Source organism: Bombina bombina, chromosome 6 (genome assembly GCF_027579735.1).
Source record: "Bombina bombina isolate aBomBom1 chromosome 6, aBomBom1.pri, whole genome shotgun sequence".
NCBI classification, from domain to species: Eukaryota; Metazoa; Chordata; class Amphibia; order Anura; family Bombinatoridae; genus Bombina; species Bombina bombina.
Genome location: NC_069504.1, coordinates 302,421,008 through 302,447,361, shown reverse-complemented (window position 1 = coordinate 302,447,361; position 26,354 = coordinate 302,421,008). Strand labels below are relative to the sequence as shown.

The 26,354-nt window shown below is 37.5% G+C and overlaps 1 protein-coding gene across 1 annotated transcript in view; it reads left to right on the top strand.

Annotated features, from left to right (window-relative positions):
- The first annotated feature begins 14,544 nt into the window (after positions 1-14,544).
- TMTC3 (transmembrane O-mannosyltransferase targeting cadherins 3) overlaps positions 14,545-26,354 on the top strand; it is a 405,658-nt gene continuing 393,848 nt past the window's right edge. The window contains exon 1 of the mRNA XM_053719235.1: positions 14,545-14,705. The gene's annotated coding sequence lies outside the window, so the exon portion shown is untranslated. The remainder of the gene's footprint in view (positions 14,706-26,354) is intronic.

Here is a 26,354-nt window from a genome sequence, read left to right as displayed (position 1 = left end):
AATAATGCATTGTGCATAATATTTTTGGCATAATAAATAATCCTTTTATTAAGTTTGGCCTTTGTCTAATAATTGAACCACGTTACTGAAAGAGACTGGAATATTAGAACTGCATTATTTAGGTTATTTTCTGATAAATTGTATTCAGAGAGTTAATGTGTAAGTCTGGGTTTTTTCTTAGGATTTTCCCTTTAATAGATCCTAAGTGGTGGCAGCTTAGATATTGGGGCCTAGTTATCAAGCCGTCAACCTCAAATACGCTGGAATTCCGCAGCGTATTTGTGGCGAGGCTGATACGCCTTAGTTATCAAAGGCTCGAGACCGGCAAAAGTAGAATTTTGTGACGTAAGCATCGATCCGCCGGACTCAGTCCGACACAGATCGATTCTTACGTCACTCCAGATGTTCCGCACACAAGTGCGGCACATTCTCACTACTTTTGCTAGTTATCAAAAAACTAGCAGGTACGCTCGGCACTTTTACGGCCCAGCGTACCTGGTTTTCAAACCGCCACCCCTGGAGGCGGCGGATCCCATAGGAATCAATGGGAGTCTGACCATAGCGAAAGTACAAGTTCGCTGCTGACAGACATCCCATTCATTCCTATGGGAGCTGTCTACACCTAACACCCTAACATGTACCCCGAGTCTAAACACCACTAATCTGTCCCCCCTACACCGCCGCAACTAAATAAAGTTATTACCCCCTAAACCGCCGCTCCCGGAGCCCACCGCAAGCTACTCTATACATATTAACCCCTAAACAGCCGCTCCCGGAGCCCACCGCAACTATAATAAATGTATTAACCCCTAAACCGCCGCACCCTGAACCCACCGCAACCTATATTAAATGTATTAACCCCTATCCTGCCCCCCCTACACCGTCGCCACCTATAATAAATTTAATAACCCCTAATCTGCCCCCCCCTACACCGTCGCCACCTATAATAAATTTATTAACCCCTATCCTGCCCCCCACTACACCGCCGCCACTGTAATAAAATTATTAACCCCTAAACCTAAGTCTAACCCTAACCCTAACGCCCCCCTAACTTAAATATTAATTAAATAAATCTAAATAAATTAACTCTTATTAACTAAATGAATCCTATTTAAAACTAAATACTTACCTTTAAAATATACCCTAATATAGCTACAATATAAATAATAATTATATTCTAGCTATCTTAGGATTTATTTTTATTTTACAGGCACCTTTCAATTTATTTTAACTAGGTACAATAGCTATTAAATAGTTATTAACTATTTAATAGCTTACCTAGCTAAAATAAAGAGAAATTTACCTGTAAAATAAAAACTAACCTAAGTTACAATTACACCTAACACTACACTATACTTTAATAAATTATTCCTATTTAAAACTAAATACTTACCTGTAAAATAAACCCTAAGATAGCTACAATATAATTAATAATTATATTGTAGCTATCTTAGGATTTATCTTTATTTTACAGGTAACTTTGTATTTATTTTAGCTAGTTAGAATAGTTATTAAATAGTTATTAACTATTTAATAACTACCTAGCTAAAAGAAATACAAAATTACCTGTAAAATAAATCCTAACTTAAGTTACAATTAAACCTAATACTACACTATCATTAAATTAATTAAATAAACTACCTACAAATAACTACAATTAAATACAATTACATAAACTAACTAAAGTACAAAAAATAAAAAAAGCTAAGTTACAAAAAATAAAAAAATAAGTTACAAACATGTTAAAAATATTACAACAATTTTAAGCTACTTACACCTAATCTAAGCCCCCTAATAAAATAACAAACCCCCCCAAAATAAAACAAATGCCCTACCCTATTTGTGGGGGCATGCCCCAAAGAAAACAGCTCTTTTGCCTGTAAAAGAAAAATACAACCCCCCCCAACATTAAAACCCACCACCCACATACCCCTAATCTAACCCAAACCCCCCTTACAAAAACCTAACACTAATCCCCTGAAGATCATCCTACCTTGTCTTCACTCAGCCGAGCAGCGATGGAACCGAAGTGGACATCCGGAGCGGAAGAAGTTAATCCTCCAAGCGGCGCTGAAGAAATCTTCCATCCGATGAAGTCATCATCCAGGCGGCGCTGAAGAAAAGTCTTCGATCCGGCCGATGTCATCTTCAAAGAGGCGCTGAAGAGGTCTTCTATCCGGGCGATGTCATCTTCCAAGCCGGGTCTTGAATCTTCCTTCCGCCGACGCGGAACCTCCTTCTTCACCGACGGACTACGACGAATGAAGGCTCCTTTAAGGGACGTCATCCAAGATGGCGTCCCCTCAATTCCGATTGGCTGATAGGATTCTATCAGCCAATCGGAATTAAGGTATGAAAAATCTGATTGGCTGATGGAATCAGCCAATCAGATTGAGCTCGCATTCTATTGGCTGTTCCGATCAGCCAATAGAATGTGAGCTCAATCTGATTGGCTGATTGGATCAGCCAATCGGATTGAACTTGAATCTGATTGGCTGATTCCATCAGCCAATCAGAATTTTCCTACCTTAATTCCGATTGGCTGATAGAATCCTATCAGCCAATCGGAATTGAGGGGACGCCATCTTGGATGACGTCCCTTAAAGGAGCCTTCATTTGTCGTAGTCCGTCGGTGAAGAAGGAGGTTCCGCGTCGGCGGAAGGAAGATTCAAGACCCGGCTTGGAAGATGACTTTGCCCGGATAGAAGACCTCTTCAGCGCCTCTTTGAAGATGACATCGGCCGGATCGAAGACTTTTCTTCAGCGCCGCCTGGATGATGACTTCATCGGATGGAAGATTTCTTCAGCGCCGCTTGGAGGATTAACTTCTTCCGCTCCGGATGTCCACTTCGGTTCCATCGCTGCTCGGCTGAGTGAAGACAAGGTAGGATGATCTTCAGGGGATTAGTGTTAGGTTTTTGTAAGGGGGGTTTGGGTTAGATTAGGGGTATGTGGGTGGTGGGTTTTAATTTTGGGGGGGGGTTGTATTTTTCTTTTACAGGCAAAATAGCTGTTTTCTTTGGGGCATGCCCCCACAAATGGCCCTTTTAAGGGCTGGTAAGGTAAAAGAGCTTTGAAGTTTATTTAATTTAGAATAGGGTAGGGCATTTTTTTATTTTGGGGGGGTTTGTTATTTTATTAGGGGGCTTAGATTAGGTGTAAGTAGCTTAAAATTGTTGTAATATTTTTAACATGTTTGTAACTTATTTTTTTATTTTTTGTACTTTAGTTAGTTTATGTAATTGTATTTAATTGTAGTTATTTGTAGGTAGTTTATTTAATTAATTTAATGATAGTGTAGTATTAGGTTTAATTGTAACTTAGGTTAGGATTTATTTTACAGGTAATTTTGTATTTCTTTTAGCTAGGTAGTTATTAAATAGTTAATAACTATTTAATAACTATTCTAACTAGCTAAAATAAATACAAAGTTACCTGTAAAATAAATATAAATCCTAAGATAGCTACAATATAATTATTATTTATATAGTAGCTATATTAGGGTTTATTTTACAGGTAAGTATTTAGTTTTAAATAGGAATAATTTATTAAAGTATAGTGTAGTGTTAGATGTAATTGTAACTTAGGTTAGGATTTATTTTACAGGTAAATTTCAGTTTATTTTAGCTAGGTAAGCTATTAAATAGTTAATAACTATTTAATAGCTATTGTACCTAGTTAAAAATAAATTGAAAGGTACCTGTAAAATAAAAATAAATCCTAAGATAGCTAGAATATAATTATTATTTATATTGTAGCTATATTAGGGTTTATATTATAGGTAAGTATTTAGTTTTAAATAGGATTCATTTAGTTAATAATAAAAATATTATTTAGATTTATTTAATTAATATTTAAGTTAGGGGGGCGTTAGGGTTAGACTTAGGTTTAGGGGTTAATAATTTTATTACAGTGGCGGCGGCGTAGTGGGGGGCAGGATAGGGGTTAATAAATTTATTATAGGGGGCGACGGTGTAGGGGAGGCAGATTAGGGGTTAATAAATTTATTATAGGTGACGACGGTGTAGGGGGGCAGGATAGGGGTTAATAGGTTTAATATAGGTTGTGGCGGGTTCAGGGAGCGGCGGTTTAGGGGTTAAACTATTTATTTAGTTGCGGAGAGGTGCAGGATCAGCAGGATAGGGGTTAATAACTTTATAATAGAGGGCGACGGTGTAGGGGCGGGCAGGATAGGGGTTACTAGGTATACTGTAGGTGGCAGCGGTGTCCGGGAGCGGCGGTTTAGGGGTTAATACATTTATAGGAGTTGCGGCGGGGTCTAGGAGCGGCGGTTTAGGGGTTAGTAACTTTATTGAGTTGCGGGAGGCTCCGGGGGCGCCGGTATAGGGATAGAACAGTGTAGTTTAGTGTGAGTGCTTAGTGACAGGCTAGCAATAAAGCTGGGAAAAAGCCGAAGGGCAGCGAGATCGGATAAGTGATAACTGTCACAGTCCGCTGCTCATCGCCCCGCGGCTTTTTGACAGCTTTATTTGATAACTTAGGCATATTTTTTCAGGTCCGCGGCGGCGATGTGAGGCGAGCTTAGGCGGGCGTATTGGGCCGGCGAAGCCAGAAAAGTAGACGGCTTGATAACTACCCCCCTCAGTATTTAGTTTAGTGTGGGTAGCATTAAAGGGGAGTTTTGGGGCATTTCTTTTACGTCTAGTACAGACTGGAGAGTGTTGTTAACCCTTGCACCCACTGAACTAAATCACAAGCTGGCCTGGTGTGAATAAGTGACTGGCGCAGGGTTGGATAACCTTGGTTCGTCACAGCAACTTTACGACATCCTTAGCACCTAACAAAATCACATATTTCCACAGTACTGTAACTAGGCACATTCCTGATTTTTTTTTCATTTTAAGATTGGAAAATAATATTGCACAGTAAAATCTGAGTTTAGCTTTCTAAATTATTTTCTCGGCCACATTGCATTATTTTACTTCAAAAATTGGTATGGGGGTTCAGATGAGGGCTACCAACAATACTGCAGTGTTTGTGTCTCCAGGAACAAAAAGGGGAACCATATTTGGGAATTTTAAAGTCCCTGTTCTCCCCATAGACTTTACACAGCCAGCCAGCACTGCTCACCTACATGGATACATTATATCAAACCCTCAGCCTACAGGTTTTTATATATTTATAACTGTTTACTGTACACAGACACTTAAAGCAGCTCTGTCAGTACCAACTGTACAAACTGCTGAGAAAATACAAATATATATTGTGAGAAAATACAAATATATAGAAAAAATATACAGTATATTGTGTGTCAGTATAGTTAAAATGGAATTCAAAATTGCAGACACAAGCTGTCCTAAAATGCAAGGTGTCAATATAAATAGTGTAGGGAGCGCATGCGAGGGGAACGTCCTAAGGGAGGGGCTGCTGGGGGAGAACAATAGGAAGGCTAGGTGTGCCGAGTGGGGGTTGTTTAAGAAAGGATAAGAGGAAAAGGTTGCTGGGGCCAACGAGTGGCCATTGGTCAGGAGAAAGGACAGGGGAGGGGCAGAGCAAAGGGGATATAAGGAGGGGGCCAGCAGGAAGTGGTCACTAACCTTTTTTTCTCTGTTTTATAGCAGAGCAGTTTTTCTTTGTGCAGAAATGGCTCCAAGGAACAGGGTAATTGATATGAAATTGAGAAATAACTTTTTAATGCTGAAGTCTCAATCATTGCTAAATTGCTAGCTGATAATGTATAAATAGGTTTCTTTATAGCAATAGCATAGCTGAAGCTGTGATTTAAAGGTGTATTTTTAGGTATATAAATTAATATTAAATATATTAGTGTATCCTATATAATAATTATACTAGCATTAGTAAATTTATCACTGTAGAAAAGGTTTTTTTGGATTTTATACTCATAAGTTAATTTTTAGTTACTGGTAAATGTTTTAGAAATTGTATTGTGGCTAGATCAGACTTATTAAGGCTGTACTGGTTGATATATTGAATTGTTAATAAGATATACATTGCTCTGGTTGATTATTTAAGTCATATAAGACTATTTTGGTTAGATAGCTATATTATACCTATTAGGTTAGGTTTGGGTATTTGCTAGCTAAACGTTGTTAAACAAGCCATATGCCGAATGGGTTAATGTTACTGGCTAATTATAAATTGTTCTATCTAGTAACATTAAATTGTGATATTTGATAGTTAATTAATTTTGATTTAAAGTTAATTCCTAATAATATTGTGACCATATCCAGGATACAGATGATTCAATTGAATATAAATTAATCTAAATATTTCTATACCTTGCTTTATATTATAATTTTAATATGGTAATAATCAATTAATATATATCTGGTCATAATCAATATTCTATTTACTGCATAAATATAATCACTGTGTTTATAAAAAATAACCTGTTCAGAAATATTTTAATTTGGGATTAAATATTAAAAATTGATATTAAAAATTGATAATAATCGTATTGTCATTAATTGCTAAATATCTCAATAGTGTTATTTTGGAGTGCGCTACTGAGATTATATAACATTTTTCTGGGGTGCACTGCTAAGATTCTACTATATGAATTGGAGGTATTGCCGATGAAAATTGTATTGTTATTAATATTTGTAATCCATAAATAATCTCATTAGGAGGGCACTCCTAAACTGTACTAATATTTATTGAATACACAGCTGAGATATTCTAACAAACAAAATATCTAATGAATATATCTAATGAAGGGGAGAGAACGCCAAACTTTTGTGTCAGTCTTTATTATTATTAAATAAAGAAAATAAGTCGGGAGAAGGGAACGTTATAAATTAATGGGAGTACAGGGAATGGAAACTAAAGTTTAAATTCCCTTAAATTGAATACCAAGAGAACAGCTTAAGGAATTTACTTTGTTAGCAGAGGGAAGTAAGGAGTGGTTTGTTGTTTTAAGCTTGGGCATTGTTTAGAAGATAGGTAACCAGATAAGGAGTAAGCCAGGTTTACAGTTTCAGCTGCTCAGGCTTCTCCTGGATTGATTAATTAATATGCGTGATGTCACTAGGAGGAGGGGTTGCATAGGGGATATAAGATGATGAACACCATGCTATGGCAGAAAACTAATTTTGTCTTTACGATAAGAGGTGTAAATATAAGAATGTGTGTAGATATTGTAACGGAAGTCACCCTGGTGTGGATTGTAAAAGGGGCAATGTGAATGGGCCCAGGTATTCCTTTCGAGGGCAGTATAATACCAGCAGTGAAGTTGGATTGGGGTTGGCCAAAACACCGCTGAAAATAGATAGGTGGTTACAGGAATTACAGGCATATGAGAAGATAGAGGATAGAAAATTTCTAGAGCATGGTTTGTCTGAGGGTTTTTGTGGTACCAGTTCAATTTGAGGTGAAAGGGGCAGGTAAGGCAAGAAATTTAAAGTCAGCCATAGAGTTCCCAGAGGTGCTGCAAGATAAATTGGACAAGGAGGTAAAATTAGGGAGGATGGCAGGTCCATTTAAAGAAAAACTGATTGAGGATTTAGTAGTGACTCCCTTAGGCTTAGTCCCAAAGAAGGAGCAGGGCAAGTACAGGATGATCCAGCACCTATCGTACCCTAGGGGAGGGTCAGTAAATGATGCAATAGCTAAAAATGATTCATCGGTTGAATACACAGGGCAGTGCATATGGTGCGTGCCTTGGGTAAGGGAGCTTTGTTATAAAAAAATTGACATAGTATCAGCATTTCAGTTATTGCCCCTTAATCCAGAGAGTTTTAAGTTAATGGGTTGCAAGTTCAATGGTAACTATTATGTTGATAAAAGTTTACCCATGGGGTGTTCAATTTCGTGTTCAGTGTTTGAAAAATGTAGCTCTTCTTTGCATTAGTTAAGCGTTAAGAAGTCTGGTATGGACAATGTTGTTCACTATTTAGATGAACTTTTGTTGATGGGATTAGCTGGATCTAACGATTGTGAAAAATTAAAGGTGAATTTGTTGGGAATGTTGGAATTCTTAGGGGTACCGGTAGCTAAAGAGAAGACAGAGGGGCCTTGTACCAGGCTAGCCTTTTTAGGTATAGTCATAGACTCCATGAAGGGCCAATGTGAGTTAACAATGGAGAAGGGGGAAAAGGCCAGAGATCTGATAAGGGAAATTGTAGGGAGGAGAAAAATATCGCTCAGGAGGGGGGCTGGGGGAAGGCATAAAGGGCAGGTGAGACAGGAAGCAAGGATCACTAACCTTTTTTCTTTCTACTGAACTTTGCATGTAAAGTCATACCAGTAGGGAGGATTTTTTAAAGGGCATTTGTAGCTAAGCATGAAGGGCGCAAAAAGACCAAAACACATGATTAGGGTGTCAGGGGAGATAAGTGAGGATTTGAAAGTATGGGGCAATTTCTTGCAAGAATTCAACGGGGTTAGGATATGGCAGGAAGTGTCCTCAGCGGTAGAGCTGGAACTGTATACTGACACAGTGGGCAGTTTAGCCTTTGGGGCATATTTCCAGGAGAGATGGTGTGCAGGAGAGTGGCTGGAGAGGGGGAAGGAGACGGAGTGGGTTAAGAACCTAGTACTAATGTTGCTATTCCCCATAGTGGTGGCCAATCAATTATGGGAAAAGATGTTATCAAATAGAAGAATAATCTGCTGTTCAGATAATAAGGGTGTTGTGGATGTGAGCAACCAATTATCAGCGTCACCGCTGCCTGTGGTTAGGTACTTGAGATATTTCGTACTGAAGTGTTTAAGATTTAACATGTTTCAAGGCTAAGCATATTCCGGGTTATAGAAATGTGGTCGCTGATGCGATATCCCATTTTCAATGGGAAAGGTATAGGGCGTTAGCCCTCAATGCCCGACAGAAAGGTGAAGGTTGCCCTATCATTCTTTGGCAGATTGGCAACGGATAGAAGGAATCTAAAAGCTGGTCGAGAAATCTTTGGCACCAAGTACCTGGGCAGTTTACAGGAAATAGTGGGTACGGTGTTGCGAGTTTAAGAAGGGGACAAAAGTGGGGGAGGAAGAAATTTTTTTAAAATGGTTGTTGATACTAAAAGAGAGGGAGTAAGAAAAGGGCGTTTGGGTTCAGTATTAGCATCAATATCATATTGTTTGCAGCTATACGGGGAAATAGATTGGTCTAAGAAGTTTATAGTGAAAAAGATTGCAAGGGCAAGCCAGGGATTGTGGGTTCAAGTCCCATCTGGGGTGCCATCAGTATTAGCGGGGATATCATATTGTACGCAGCTGTACGGGGGAATAGATTGGACTAAGAAGTTCATAGTGAAAAAGATTGTGAGGGTATGGGGGAGAGATGAGGAGAAGGGAACAGATAAAAGGGAACCAATAACAGAAGACAGGTTAGAAAAAATGCCATAAAAAAAAAAAGTAGGGGCATTGGCAGGGGTTTGTACAAGCCAGGACGAGGCGCTAATTTTCAGGACGGCTTTCATAGTGGCATTCCACAGAGCAATGAGGATAGGGGAGCTGTTACCAAAAAACAGGAAGTTAGGAAAAGGGGGGGGGGGTAGAAACAGGGGATGTGAGATGCGGGGAGGAAGCAGTGCTGATATTTGTAAGACGATCCAAGACAGACACAGAGGGAAAAAGGGCATGGCTGAATATGGCAGGGTCAGGAGGAACACTGTGCCCGGTGGCCTTTGTAAAAAGTTAGCTAGCAACACAGAGGGACAGGGGTCGCAGATTCCTGCATCATGCGGACGGGTCAGAGGTAGCAATTTTTCAATTCAAGAGCGTACTGCAGAAGGTAGTGAAGAAACTAGGTTGGGGGTGTTCATACTTTGCGCCACACTCTTTTAGAATAGGGGCAGCAACCGCTGCTGCAAATAGAGGTTGTTCAGGGGAACAGATTAAAAAACTGGGGAGATGGAAATCTGCAGTGTATAAGTCATACATTAGGATGCAAAAAGATTAAGGCGGGAGGGGTTTAGGTACGGTTGTTGTTGTTTTGATGGAGTGCGATGAGGCGTGATAAAAGCATCGTTTAATAGTTACTAATGGTTGAAAAATTTGTTTTATTTCAGGCAAAGCATTAAGGGTGTGGATAGTAGGACATTCCTACGTTTATTCGGCGCAGGCTAGGGCGGCAGCATCTGTGCAAGGGTTTCATTTAGGTTTCTCACACAAGGAAGTTAGCATCAGATAGGCAAAAGAGGTATGATGTGGGACGAGTTAGTGTCAACAATACAGCAGGCAAGGCTAAGATGGGGATGTCCTGATGACCTGATTATACACCTAGTGGGAATGACATAGGAGTGTACCTGCTCAGAGAGCTAGAAGAGAAAGTGACAGGAGGAATGAGATGGTTAAAGGTAGCCTGGCCATCGGTGCAAGTAATATGGTCCAACATAGTGTCAAGAATATACAGGAGGAACTCGAATACGAGCAAAGCGGGATATAGATCAAGGAGAAAGGTGAACCAGATAGCAGCGAAGGTAATGGGGGGCAGGGTGATAGAGCACCCACTGATAGCGGCAAAAAAGGAGGAGCTATTCAGACGAGATTGAGTACACTTGACGGATGAAGGAAATGACCAAATGCTGGTGGACATCAAAGGGATGTGCCAAGAGTTGGTAAAGGTAAGGAAAGGTCACGGAAGGTGGAAATGTTTTGGCCGAAAGAGGGGCTCTTTTGGTGGCGGTGAAGTTTGGGTCCGGCACGTGCCATAGCAACTGTGTCTGTGTGTTTATTTTTAGATAAGATTTAGATAAGTTAAAGTTGGGATACGTGTTTGAATTGGGGTTATGGGAATTGGTCAAAGGAATGCAGCCTCCTGACCTTAAAATAGTGTAGGGAGCACATGCGAGGGGAATGTCCTAAGGGAGGGGCTGCTGGGGGACAACAATAGGAAGGCTAGGTGCGCCGAGTGGGGGTTGTTTAAGAAAGGATAAGAGGAAAAGGTTGCTGGGGCCAACGAGTGGCCATTGGTCAGGAGAAAGGACAGGGGAGGGGCAGAGCAAAGGGGATATAAGGAGGGGGCCAGCAGGAAGTGGTCACTAACTTTTTTTTCTCTGTTTCCCACCCTAGACACAGCAGAATATGATGCAATAATCCGGAGAGGTCACGTGAAGAGAACAGTAGCAGCACGGCTAAGGGCAGGACGTTGACTAATTAGTTGAGTTGTAGTAAGACCGCCTGTGCTCCTCCATAAGGGTAAGAACACAGCGCAACCGAAGGTGACCTGGCGGTCTACGCTGGCTGGAGGATAAAAATACGGCAGCTGTTTTTTGTAGTTAAGTGACACAATCACAACAAGCGGTGAAGTTTGGGTCTGGCACGTGGGCGGGGCAGAAAGGGGGGTGGGAGGATCCCGCGGCATACTCAGCCCTGAGATGGTCTATCTAGGGGACGGGCTGTGCCGTGGGGTGCTCCTTTCTTCACCTGCCCTGCCAGGGGGGGGGGGGGTATTTGTGGTCCACCCCCCCTAGGCGTGGGTCCCAAAATTCTTCATTAATGCAGTGGCATTGTTTGGTGTTTAAATTTGATTTATGGCTGAATTTTGCAATACAAAGCTTAAAGGTGGCAAAATTAATTTAATAAATTGTGACCTTTCCACATTTCACAATGGCAACGGTGTCCGTGTGTTTATTTTTAGATAAGATTTAGATAAGTTAAAGTTGGGATACGTGTTTGAATTGGGGTTATGGGAATTGGTCAAAGGAATGCAGCCTCCTGACCTTAGAGTTAGTTGAAACTAGCGGATAGATAAAATAAACTCCTAGCTCGCCCTAAGGGCGAGTTAGGAGTTTTATCTAACCGCTAGTTTCAACCAACTCATATTGACACCTTGCGTTTTTGGACAGCTTGTGTCTGCAATTTTGAATTCCCTCTAACTATACTGACACACAATATATATTTTTTTAGAGGTTTAGATATTTAAAATACAGTTGAATCTTCATTTAGGTTTTGCCATCAAAACACAATGAATAGGGGTTCCTTTCAAACAAATACATACACCTTTATAATGACATACATTCAATATTCACCCTTTACACACATGCACACTCTTTTATATTTTATTATTTTTATCATCTTTATGATTTATTATAATGGGTTGGAACAAATCTTGATATGAATGGGACTTCTAAAGATTCACAATATGTATCAGTCATGATTGACAGGCAACAATGTGATATAAGAGAAATAGAAGATAGTTATTTGTATTTTTGTGTTTTTATATATTTATGTATTTGAATCTATTTTCAGACTTTTATATTTACATTTTAATTATTTGTATGACTTTCCAGATGAAACGTTTACATCAGTCAGATGATTGTTACAATGGTATCTTTTAGTGTTGTATATGAGGTGGATAGCCTTTCTAAATGGTTAGTAATTGATACAATGTAACACGTTTGTTAAGATGACGTCTCATATGCTTATTGGTTCCATTCACATTTGACAACTTCCTGTTTTATCGCAACTTTGTATTTAATGTGGCTAATGAAGCATGTCTTTATCCGTCTTTTTTCTTTTGCCTGAGGAAACGACCTTGAGCGGTTGAAAAACACGTTGCATTGAAAAGACGCTATTTTGAGAAGACATTAAAGTTTTACCTTTAAGGAAGTTGTTTTTATACAAGAACCAATATTATTGTCTATACATAATATCTTAACTATTTTTAAAACTCAGCACTCCGTGATCTACCAAGATTTGCCTTTCCGAAACCGGACACTGTTTCCAGCCACCAGTTAAGGGAGTAGCTGACAGTTCACTAGCCGCTGTAATAAGGGCTAGTCTGCGTTCCAGCACCGGTCACAGAACGGTGCAACTTTATCTGGTGAGCATTCCATCTTGTGGCACTTGATACCTATGATCAACTTTATTACACTATGAGGCGCCCTCTTTTCTTTTCTTAAACAGCTTATTAGTTCATTCCTTGCACAGGGAAAACAAGGGAAGCAGCATCCATCTGATTCAGGAGCAACGAGCCAAGACCGCAGTGTTTACCTGTGGATCATCCAGACTATTTGTACCAGTGGGATATTGTCTGACTTCTGGGTTATTTGACTTCTATCTATATCTTTAGACCCTCTAAATTTTACAAGTACATTTTTAATCATTATATATTTCAATACTTTGAGGAATTTTTGGTTCACATTTTTAGTTATCATTATTTTACATTGTGTATATTCACGGTATTTGTTTTTTTTATCAATAGTCATTATATTGAATACTCAGTCCGTTTATAGGTGCGCCCCCAATTGGAATCCTCTCAGGTTTCCTTTTTTACACAATGTATAAAAACCTGTAGGCTGAGGGTTTGATACAATGTATCCATGTACAGTAGGTGAGCAGAGCTGGCTATGGAAAGTCTATGGGGAGAATAAGGACTTTAAACCCCAAAATATGGCTCAGCCTCCCCTTTTTCTTCCTGGAGACACAAATACTGTAGCATTGTTAGTATCCCTCATCTGAACCCCCATAGCAATTGTGGAAGTAAAAGAATGCGATATGTCCAAGAAAATAAATTAGAACGCTAAAATATATATATATATATATATATATATATATATATATATATCCAGGATGAGCACTCTCACCTCAAACATCAGCAGCCAGGGTGCTAGTAGATAATAGATATGGGTAGCAAAAACTTGCACTCACTGGACTTTTCAACACCAAAAATGTAATGTGACGTTTCGGAGACAAAGTATCCGCAACGTCACATTAAAAGACATATATACCGGTATATATGGGACGAACAGCACCACGGTAGCAGCGGATAGTAAGCGTGCTTGGTACGTGCCCGACTGTTTGGCATTGGCAATCGCAACCTTCAAATCCTAACGAGTTTGTACAGATCTTTAGATAAAGCCAGATTCATAGAGGTGTGGTTAACATGAGACGAGGTTTAGTGGTTCCCTTCTGTTGTAGGCGGTGACGCAGGAAAATGAATACGCCTTAGTCTGAAATAATATCCGGGGTTGAGAATAATTTAGAGGGAGGAGCTGGGTCAGCGCTGTGTCATGGCGGCTTCCACAGATCGGCACGAATCTAATTGAATCAGATTACAGCATAGTTGCCAACATTTCAAAAAAAATTCCAGGGACACTTTGCTGCAGAGCAAGCAAGCGGGTTACTGGAGTATTGACGACCTACTGTTCAACTGCTCCGCCCACTCAGTTCTGCAATCAAAACACACCCATTTGAAAGTAATAGTATAATTTAGACTTATCCATAGTTTATTATACAGATTACAGCTCCAAGCTCTTACACCTACCCAGTCTCTGGAACACATTCTGGGCATATGGTTATTTTTACAGCACAGAATCAAAATTAGAAAGACAAATAATATGTGAACCCATTCAATAATAATAATAATATTCCATTAGGAATGAATTATATGTAAATAATACACTATATCTATCATCTATCTATCTGTATATATATATATATATATATATATATATATATATATATATATATATATATATATATATATATATGCAAACAACAAATGTTGTGCAAAAGAGATTTTCAGAGACATTTCCAGGGACAAAAAAAATCCAGGGACATACAACAAAATCCAGGGACTGTCCCTGGAAATCAGGGACTGTTGGCAACTATGTTACAGTGCATTCAAGTCCTCATCTTTAGGGCAACCGATCTGTTACTCTAACGTCTGGGGCCACAGTCATTGAACCTTTACTGGTCGAGGTCTGACACACGTGAGAACCATACGCCCTCCTGTCATTTGCTGCTGAGAATGTTTTTTCTCATGATCTGGAGCTAAAAGAGTAAGTGTCAGCCGGTGGCTTGTGTTGCTATGTGACTGTGCACAAGCATATTAACGTATACAGTGTCTGTAGCTTTGTTTCTATTTAGATCATCAGCATAGGGTGTTGGCTGCTCTGCTTGTTGTAACTTGTGTGGGTTTTTTCTCTAGTTAATATTTATATAGCAATATATCTACTGGCATTTGTATTTAATAAACGTTCCCCTAGACGAGTTTCATGCATTGAATATTTTAATGCATAATATGTTTACTTCTATAGCATATTGTGGTAGTTTTTCTGTACGTGTTTTTATTAAAAGATCTTATTTTAGTTTATTTCCTATGGCACAATAAGACATTTCTTTATCACCAGTTGTTATTACCTGAGCATTTCTATATCACCAGTTGTTATTACCTGAGCATTTCTATATCACCAGTTGTTATTACCTGAGCATTTCTATATCACCAGTTATAATTACCTGAGCATTTCTATATCACCAGTTGTTATTACCTGAGCATTTCTATATCACCAGTTGTTATTACCTGAGCATTTCTATATCACCAGTTGTTATTACCTGAGCATTTCTATATCACCAGTTGTTATTACCTGAGCATTTCTATATCACCAGTTGTTATTACCTGAGCATTTCTATATCACCAGTTATAATTACCTGAGCATTTCTATATCACCAGTTATAATTACCTGAGCATTTCTATATCACCAGTTATAATTACCTGAGCATTTCTATATCACCAGTTATAATTACCTGAGCATTTCTATATCACCAGTTGTTATTACCTGAGCATTTCTATATCACCAGTTGTTATTACCTGAGCATTTCTATATCACCAGTTATAATTACCTGAGCATTTCTATATCACCAGTTGTTATTACCTGAGCATTTCTATATCACCAGTTATAATTACCTGAGCATTTCTATATCACCAGTTATAATTACCTGAGCATTTCTATATCACCAGTTATAATTACCTGAGCATTTCTATATCACCAGTTGTAATTACCTGAGCATTTCTATATCACCAGTTGTTATTACCTGAGCATTTCTATATCACCAGTTGTTATTACCTGAGCATTTCTATATCACCAGTTGTTATTACCTGAGCATTTCTATATCACCAGTTGTTATTACCTGAGCATTTCTATATCACCAGTTGTTATTACCTGAGCATTTCTATATCACCAGTTGTTATTACCTGAGCATTTCTATATCACCAGTTGTTATTACCTGAGCATTTCTATATCACCAGTTGTTATTACCTGAGCATTTCTATATCACCAGTTGTTATTACCTGAGCATTTCTATATCACCAGTTGTAATTACCTGAGCATTTCTATATCACCAGTTGTTATTACCTGAGCATTTCTATATCACCAGTTGTTATTACCTGAGCATTTCTATATCACCAGTTGTTATTACCTGAGCATTTCTATATCACCAGTTGTTATTACCTGAGCATTTCTATATCACCAGTTATAATTACCTGAGCATTTCTATATCACCAGTTGTTATTACCTGAGCATTTCTATATCACCAGTTGTTATTACCTGAGCATTTCTATATCACCAGTTGTTATTACCTGAGCATTTCTATATCACCAGTTGTTATTACCTGAGCATTTCTATATCACCAGTTGTTATTACCTGAGCATTTCTATATCACCAGTTGTTATTACCTGAGCATTTCTATATCACCAGTTGTTATTACCTGAGCATTTCTATATCACCAGTTGTTATTACCTGAGCATTTCTATATCACCAGTTGTTATTACCTGAGCATTTCTATATCACCAGTTGTTATTACCTGAGCATTTCTATATCACCAGTTGTTATTACCTGAGCATTTCTATATCACCAGTTGTTATTACCTGAGCATTTCTATATCACCAGTTGTTATTACCTGAGCATTTCTATATCACCAGTTGTTATTACCTGAGCATTTCTATATCACCAGTTGTTATTACCTGAGCATTTCTATATCACCAGTTGTTATTACCTGAGCATTTCTATATCACCAGTTGTTATTACCTGAGCATTTCTATATCACCAGTTGTTATTACCTGAGCATTTCTATATCACCAGTTGTTATTACCTGAGCATTTCTATATCACCAGTTGTTATTACCTGAGCATTTCTATATCACCAGTTGTTATTACCTGAGCATTTCTATATCACCAGTTGTTATTACCTGAGCATTTCTATATCACCAGTTGTTATTACCTGAGCATTTCTATATCACCAGTTGTTATTACCTGAGCATTTCTATATCACCAGTTGTTATTACCTGAGCATTTCTATATCACCAGTTGTTATTACCTGAGCATTTCTATATCACCAGTTGTTATTACCTGAGCATTTCTATACAATGTTGAAGAAACTGCACTGACAGCTTTTAGAAGTAAAACCGAACTGCTGTTAGTGCACTTATTGACAACTGAATTCCTTTTGCTATTAACCATTGCAATTCCATTAGTTATTAAAGGGTCATGAAACACAAATATTTTCTTTCACTATTCCGATATAGCATACAGTTTTAAACAACTTCCTACTTGGGTATGCCTTTTAACAAAGGATCCAAAGAAAAAAAAGAAAGTTGTCTATCTGAATCATGAAATAAAAAAAAAGTGGGTTTCATGTCTCTTTAATCATTAACCCCTTTTCTTATTAACCCCATGCAATGCCAATATTAGTCTCCCTGCAACAATAACCTAAATGTATGAAATCCATCCTTATATCATACAGTTAACCCCCACACACAAAAGCACCTATACAAATACAGGTAGCCCTCAGTTTACGCCGGGGTTAGGTTCCAGAAGGAATGGTTGTAAATCGAAACCGTTGTAAATTGAAACCCAGTTTATAATGTAAGTCAATGGGGAAGTGAGGGAGATAGGTTCCAGGCTCATCTCAAAATTGTCATAAGTAACACCTAATACATTATTTTTAAAGCTTTGAAATGAAGACTTTAAATGCTAAACAGCATAATAAACCTAATAAAATAATCACACAACACAGAATATATAATTAAACGAAGTTAAATGAACAAAAACACTTGCTAAACAGCATTATAAACCTAATAAAATAATCACACAACACAGACTTCACTTGCATTTTTCTGCAAACAGTTCTTTCTATGAATTCCATTCTGGACTGATTTATTGACAGGAAGATCTTGTTCCTTTGAAATCTGCTCAATAGCTCAGGTCTGGTTAAACTGATTAATTTCAGCTTGCTTGGCTTTGCTGCAACACAAGCAGACAGCTCCACCTACTGGCTATTTTAATAAATGCACTGCTTAATGTTTTTCAATAGCAGTCACATGACTGGAAAAAAAGGTTGTTATTCTGAAACGGTGTAAATTGAACCGTTGTAAAACGAGGGCCACCTGTACACACAGTACAGCCCCTATAAAAGCAGTTAAAGGAACACTAAACCCAATTTTTTTTTTCTTTCATGATTAGATAGAGCAGGCAATTTTAAGCAACTTTCTAATTTACTCCTATTATCAAAATTTATTTGTTCTCTTGCTATCTTTATTTGAAAAAGAAGGCATCTAAGCTAAGGAGCCAGCCAATTTTTGGTTTAGAACACTAGACAGCACTTGTTTAATGGTGGGTGCATTGAGCCACCAATCAGCAAGCACAACCCAGGTTGTGAACCAAAAATGCTCCAGCTTCTAAACTTACATTCTTGCTTTTCAAATAAAGATGGCAAGAGAATGAAGAAAAATTGATAATTGGAGTAAAGTAGAAAGTTGCTTAAAATTGCATTTTCTATCTGAAGCATTGAAAAAATTTGGTTCAGTGTCCCTTTAAAGTCATTAAACTTTACAAAGACGCTTCTTTTTTAAAAATACTGTCGATCCTCCGCCCGCATCTCCTTTTTTTTAGCATATCGATGAAGAATCTGGCTTCCTCCAATCATTACGTACCCCCTTTGGCGTACAGCTCGTATGGCACACAATGATTGGAGGAAGCCAGATTTTTCATCGATATGTTAAATACAGAAGGAGATGCGGGCAGGGGGATCGCCAGTATGTTTAACGAAATGGTAAGTATTTAAAAACAAAAACAAAAAAAAAACATCTTTGTTAAGGTTAAAGTCAACTTTCACAAATGAAGGCCCTGTTTTTAAAAATACTATTAAAAACAGGGGCACTTTCATTCATGAAAGTTTACATTGAAGCCATTCTTTTAAAATACTTACCTTTTCTTCTTAGCAAGCGTGGAACACCGGAGCAGTGATTCCTCCACCCCCAGAACGTCTCTTTTTACTTCAGAAATGACGAATCCGGATTCCTCCAATCACGGCGTGGTCTCAGGCAATGTTTGCTCTGGGGGGGAAGCCGTTATTGGAGGAAGCCGGATTCGTCATTTCTGACGTAAGAAGAGACGACCTTGAGGTGGGGGAATAGCTGCTCCGTTGTTCCGCGCTTGCTAGAAGAAAAGGTAAGTATTTTAAAAGAACGGCTTCAATGTAAACTTTCATGAATGAAAGTGCCCCTGTTTTTAATAGTATTTTTTAAAACAGGGCTTTCATTTGTGAAAGTTGACATTCACTTTAATGAGTTATAAGTGCCCATGGTTTTTAAAGGGATACTAAACCCAATTTTTTTTTTCATGATTCAGATAGAGCATGCAACTTTCTAATTTACTCATAATATCAATTTTTTATTCATTCTCTTGCTATCTTTATTTGAAAAAGCAGGAATCTAAGCTTAGAAGCCGGCTCATTTTGACACGTTTAGACACCAATCGGCAAACTCTTCCCAGGTGCTGAACCAAAAATGGTCTGTCTCCTAATTTTATATATCAACTTTTCAAATAAAGATAGCAAGAGAACGAAGACAAATTGATATTAGGAGTAAATTAGAAAGTTGCTTAAAATTGCATGCCATATCGATTCTGAATTATGAAAAAAAAAATTGGTTTTAGTATCCCTTTTTAAGATTATTTTTTTCAATACTGGGCTTTAAATAATTAATTGGCCATTGTACACCAATTTTTTTTTTCTTTGCATAAATGTTTTGTAGATGATCCATTTATATAGCCCATCTGGGAGTGTTTTTGTAACAATGTATAGATTTGTTTATTTTTTATTAATAGTGTGCAGATTTTTAGACTCCTAACTAAGCCCCAAAGTGTCAGATGTATACTGATTTATACAGACTTCAGACTGCTTCTGTTTTGTATAAGCTGTCTTTTCATAAGCAGGGGAGGGGTGAGTGTCTGCTTCCAGCCCCTTTCACTGGGTGTTCCAGCTAATCTCATCAACAGTGCTAATCTTTTAGGTTTTGTACTGGATTTTTAGATCACTATCTGTGCATACTCGTCTTTATTGTAGTGTCTATTACATGCAGTTATATGAAAATTGGTGTATACTCTCCCTTTAAACTTTACAATCCCTTTAACGGCAAAGGGCACACAATTGTTTGGATTTTTTTCTGGAATAGATACAATAAACAAGAATTAATAGTGTAAGATACAACAGAAGGCATGAAAGTGTTAACCTCACATGGCACAATACTAGTCGTTAAACAAATCTGAAACTAAAGGCAGGAAGGTGTTAACTTTCATTATATATATTCCCATATTATTGTGATGCTGTGGTGTTAACTTTACATGGTTTTTATTCAGCCTGGTTACTTGCAACATTGTGTTAGTGGTAGCACAGAAACAAAAATCCCCCATTAAAATATTAATTCCCCTTTGTGTTAACAGTGGCACCACTGAGAATAAAATACTAAATAGAGCAGATGCTCCTAATAAAATGCACTAAAATAAGAAAATTGCCAAAATAGGATTTATAGAAACAAGTAACAGTCAAAATGAAACTTTATTATTAAACCGAGCGTGCAATTTTAATCAGCTAGCTCCCAGTAGTGCATTGCTGCTCCTGAGCCTACATATGTTTACTTGTCAACTATGGATACCAAGAGAACTTAGCTTATTTGATAACAGAAGTGAACTGAATGATCGTTTAATACTGCATACTGTATCTGTATCATGAATGTTTCATTTTGACTTTACTGTTGACTGTATAGTTATCAATTTGTTTAAAGGGACATTTATAAACTAGATTTTTCTTTGCATAAATGTTTTGTAGATGATCCATTTATATAGCCCACCTGGGTGTGTTGTAAAAATGTATAGTTTTGCTTATTTTTAAATAACATTGTACTGATTTTCAGACTCCTAAGTAAGCCCCAAAGTTTTACATGTATACTGATGTATATAGACTTCGGATTGCTTCTCTTTGTATAATGGGTCTTTTCATAAGCAGGGGTGGGGGGTCTGGTATCATCTCCTTTCAGTGGGTGTCCCAGGCTTGTTAAATTGGGAGCTTCTAATTAAGGTTTTACACTGGATTTTTATACCAGTATCTGTGCATATTATTCTTTATAGTAGTGTCTATTGCATGCAGTTAAATGAAAATTGGTGTATACTGCCCCTTTAAGTCTGTGAAAGACACGAGGCTGCTGTGTTTGTGTTTATGCATGTTATATATGATATAGCACTGTGAGCCTCAACATGTTTTGTACTCTGTATCTGCCAACTGCCACACCCACAGAGATATATCACGCACACACATACATTACAATAAAAGTTGGATTTGCATTTTACAGCTGTAAGGCTTGAAATGATCCAACCGCACAAAGCTACATTTTAGGGGCAGCTGATGGCTGCTAGAAAGGGGACGTGGGTAGCACCGATGAGTTTCTTGGGGTCTCTAAACCTGTGAGCCATGGCCAAATTTTTATATGCCAGTGGCTCTCTGTGGCCTGGGTTTGTTGAGCCCGGACAAAGTTATGTGTAAGTAATAGTGCAATAGTAACATTAATTAGCATATTAGAGTGTTTTTTTTCTTTTTTCTTCACTTTTAATATACCATTAATTCAATGTTGCAGAATGTTCCGATAATATATGCATATAAGGCTAATTTATTAAAGTGGCATGACACACCAAATTTTTCTTTTTTGATTCAAATAGAACATACAATTTCAAACAACTTTCCAATTTACTTCTTTTATCCAATTTTGTTCATTATCTTTTTATCCTTTGCTGAAGGAAAAGGATTGTACTACTGGCAGCTAGCTGAACACATCTAGTTAGCCAATCACAAGAGACAAATATGTGCAGGCACCAATCAGCAGCTAGTTCCCACTAGTGTAGGATATGTGCATATTCTTTTTCAACAAGGGATGCCAAGAGAACTAAGCACATTTGAAAATAGAAGTGAATTTAAGTGTCATAAAATGACATGCTCTATCTCAGTGTTTCCCACCCACGGTCCTCAAGTTCCCCCTACAGTCCTGGTTTTCATTATAGCTGAACTAGAGCACAGGTGAAATAATCAGCTGATGGATGAGAGCAGGTTGGTTACTGATCAGCTGATTACTTCACCTGTGCACTGGTTCAGCTGTAATGAAAACCAGGCCTGTTAGGAGTACTTGAGGTTGGGAAACACTGCTCTATCTGAATCACACAAGTTTCATTTTGACTTTCCTATCCCTTTAAAGTAAATAAATAAAAAATAAAAAAAATATATAGCAACAATATTTGAATTAAATAATACCAGGAATTTCATTACAGGCATTCAAACCATGTTACCTAGCATGTCTGCTCTTCTTAAAGGGACAGTATACACCAATTTTTATATAACTGCAGGTAATAAACAGTACTATAAAGAATAATATGCACAAATACTGATATAAAAATCCAGTATAAAACTGTTTAAAAAAACTTACTTAGAAGCTCCCAGTTTAGCACTTTTGATTAGGTTGATTGGAAGACCCAGTGAAAGCAGACACTCCCTCCCCCTTCCTCTGCATATGAAAAGACCCTTTACACAAACAGGAGCAAGTTGGAGTAGGTATACATAAGTATTCTCCTAAAACTTTGGGGCTTGGTCAGGACTCTGAAAATCAGCACAATGTTATTTAATAATAATTTTTTTTTTTTTATAGTTTTGCTTAACAAAAAACCCGTATGGGCTATATAAATGGATCATCTGCAAAACATTTATGCAAGAAACATCTAGTGTATAATGTCCCCTTTTAAAGACCTTATTTGGTTCCTGAATTTTATGATAGATGACTTCAGATTTGTGAGACAACAAGAATATCCATATACTTGTTAGGAACTAGACAAGTCTGATTTATTATATGCAGAATAATAAATGTAGCCACCAATCGGCAAGCGCTACCCAGGGTGTCGAACCAAAAATGGTCCGACTCCTAAGTTTTGATAATATTTGATAATAGGAGTAAATGAGAAAGTTGCTTTAAATTGCATGCTCTATCTGAATTGTGAAAGAAAAAAAATTTGATTTCATATCCCTTTAAACTCTAGGAATCACTGGATTGGTCAAACATTGAATTATAACTAGAAAAGCATTTGAAATATATTATTAAAATCCATACGTTTTTTTTCTTAATTTCTGTATCGCTACACTTCTTCTAGAAGATAGTACTAACATTTCCATACAATTTTCTAATTTCCTCTATTCTTTTCATTTTGATTTTAAGGGGTTAGCTCCTGATCTGGCCCATGTTTTGCATTGTTACAAATACTGCTGTATTATAGTGCACAAGGTATGTGCACATAGTGTATATGTATGTAATTAAACTCCCAAAGAAGATTAAAGGGACACTCAACACCAGAATTTTTGTTGTTTAAAAAGAAAGATAATCCCCTTTATTACCCATTCCCCAGTTTTGCATAATCAACAGTTATATTAATATACTTTTTACCTCTGTGATTACCTTGTATCTAAGCTTCTGCTGACTGCCCCCTTATTTCAGTTCTTTTGACAGACATGCAGTTTAGCCAATCAGTGCTCAGTCCTAGGTCATTTTACGTGCATGAGCTCAATGTTATCTATATGAAACATGTGAACTAATGCCCTCTAGTGGTCAAAATGTATTCAGATTAGAGGCAGTCTTCAAGGTCTAAGAAATTAGCATATGAACCTCCTAGTTTTAGCTTTCAACTAAGAATACCAAGAGAACAAAGCAAAATTGGTGATAAAAGTAAATTGGAAAGTTGTTTAAAATTGCATGCCCTATTTGAGAGTTTTTTTTGGACTTGACTGTCCCTTTAAACTTCATGATTCAGATAGAGCATGCAATTTTAAACAGCTTTCCAATGTACTTCCATTAACAAAATGTGCACAATCTTTTTATATTTACACTTTTTGAGTCATCAACTCCTACTGAGCATGTGCAAGAATTCACCGCATATACGTATATGCATTTGTGATTGGCTGATGGCTGTCACATGATACAGGGGGAGTGGAAATAGACATAACTTTGCAATTTATTTAACATAAATCTACTACTCATTTGAAGTTTAGACTAAGTGCTATTGCATTGTCTTCTTATCATGCATTTGTGGATTATGCAAATCTACTGTGTTGACTGGTCCTATAAGTACAGTCTCACAATTGTTTCAGCTGCCGGGGTGCACTCAAAAAGTAAATTCAAAGTCCCATCAAAAGAGGCAGTCGCTGGTCTTCATAAAATATAGTGTTTCATTTCATCAATAAAACAGACATAACGTTTCGGTGTAATCTTACACCTTTGTCAAATGTCACAGAATCGGTTCCCTAAAAAAAAGAACCTAAAAACACATTCATGCGGGCACTCTACAACCCTTAGAAAAACTTTAAGTATGCCAAAGTGTTAATTCTAAGGCAGACCCACTACTGTTTAAAGGGACACTCAATCAAAATTAAACTTTCATTAATCAGATAGAGCATGCCATTTTAAACAACTTTCCAATTTACTTCCATTAAATAAATATGCACAGTCTTTTTATATTTAAGCTTTTTGAGTCACCAGCTCCTACTGAGCATGTGCAAGAATAAGTGTGTATGCATTTGTGAATGGCTGATGGCTGTCACATGGTACGTGTATGCATTTGTGAATGGCTGATGGCTGTCACATGGTACGTGTATGCATTTGTGATTGGCTGATGGCTGTCACATGGTACAGGGGGAGTGGAAAAAGACATAACTTAAAATTGTCAGAAAAAAAAATCTACTAATTATTTTAAGTTCAGACTAAGTGCTATTGCATTGTCTTATCTTGAATTTGTTGATTATGCAAATCTACTGTGTTGACTGGTCCTTTAACAATACCAAACTGTGTTTTTGACTAAATTGAATTAAAATACATGTATTTGTGTGTGTTGATGTAACTATAAGAAGTTGTGCGCATAGATAAATCGCTATACAGATGAGTAAGATGAATATGTTCATATAACAGTGTAGCTGTGACATACATTCATTTTGTTTCTCTATCCCCCTCCTGGAAAAAAAAAATATCCAGACATCCATACTTGACACTAATTTTTTTTTTTTTTTTTTTAAATATTTTTTTTATTGAGGTTTCAAAAAGCAAATCACAATAAAAGAAGAGAATACAGTATGCACAGGTTGTCATTATAAAGCATGCCAAATACATTACAATGTTGAGTGTATACAAACAATCTAGGAGGGAGAACAAGCATTAGTGACCAACGCTAGATTACAGATGTGATTTGCCAATTCAAACGTAAACCTTCTAATGAACTCCAGAGGCCTCTCCAGGACCTCAAGCATAAGCAAAATAAAACAACTTCCGAAGGCTAATATAAAATAAGAGAGACCACTTTTGGGCCTCAAACCAGCCTCATTTTTCATTTTTTATATTGGTTATAGGTAGAGTTATAAGTATTATAGATAGATATTATAATATAATATGTGGGTATGTTGCATTTAGGGGAATATAGTGTAGTAAGGAACAATAAGTTTGGGTCCAAGAACTTTAACTCTATTTGTAGGTAGTATTAGGATTGATAGGAGCACAAACTTTAACTCTATTTGTAGGTAGAATTAGGATTGATAGAAGCACAAACTTTAACTCTATTTGTAGGTAGTATTAGGATTGATAGAAGCAAAAACTTTAACTCTATTTGTGGGTAGTATTAGGATTAATAGAAGTGCGGCACAGGGTAGATAAGCCGCATAGTTAGCACTCCTGAACTAGGAGGTACATTATGGGGTGCGGGGGGAGGAGGTTATGTGTAAACATGGCAGGCGGCATGAACCACAAGTGTGCAGGACCAGCCTACACTAGACAAATATCCCAAGATGTAAGGTAAAGCTAACTTTATGTGTCAAGATAAGGTAAAGGAGACTACTTGTAGCAGGGGAATATAACTAAAGCCTGACGAAACAAGTTGGGCTTAACTATGTGAATCAAGGACCTCAGCAGGTGCCAGCCAAGTCCAACATGCAAGAAGCCAGAAATACAGAGATGTGTCAAATGCCAATTTATTAAGCATAAATATGGACAATATGTAGGTGTCACTTAATTGCCGTGACTGCTTAGCAATTTGCAAATATAGTAGTTAAAACATATCTGAAACAGAGGGGAGCTTGTAATTATAAAGCAGCAGACATATGTGGGTAGAGATTAGTGTGAAACCTAAATCATAAAGTTGTCGATGTTGTGTTGTGATAGGGTAATAAATGGCTGCAAGCATAATACTTTAAAGTGGTATAACAGTGATAATAGAGAACATTCATTCAGCATATACAAAAACAATAACTCTATAAATCCCTCAAGGGTTTACGTTATATGTTGGCAACTATAAGATCAATGGCTAC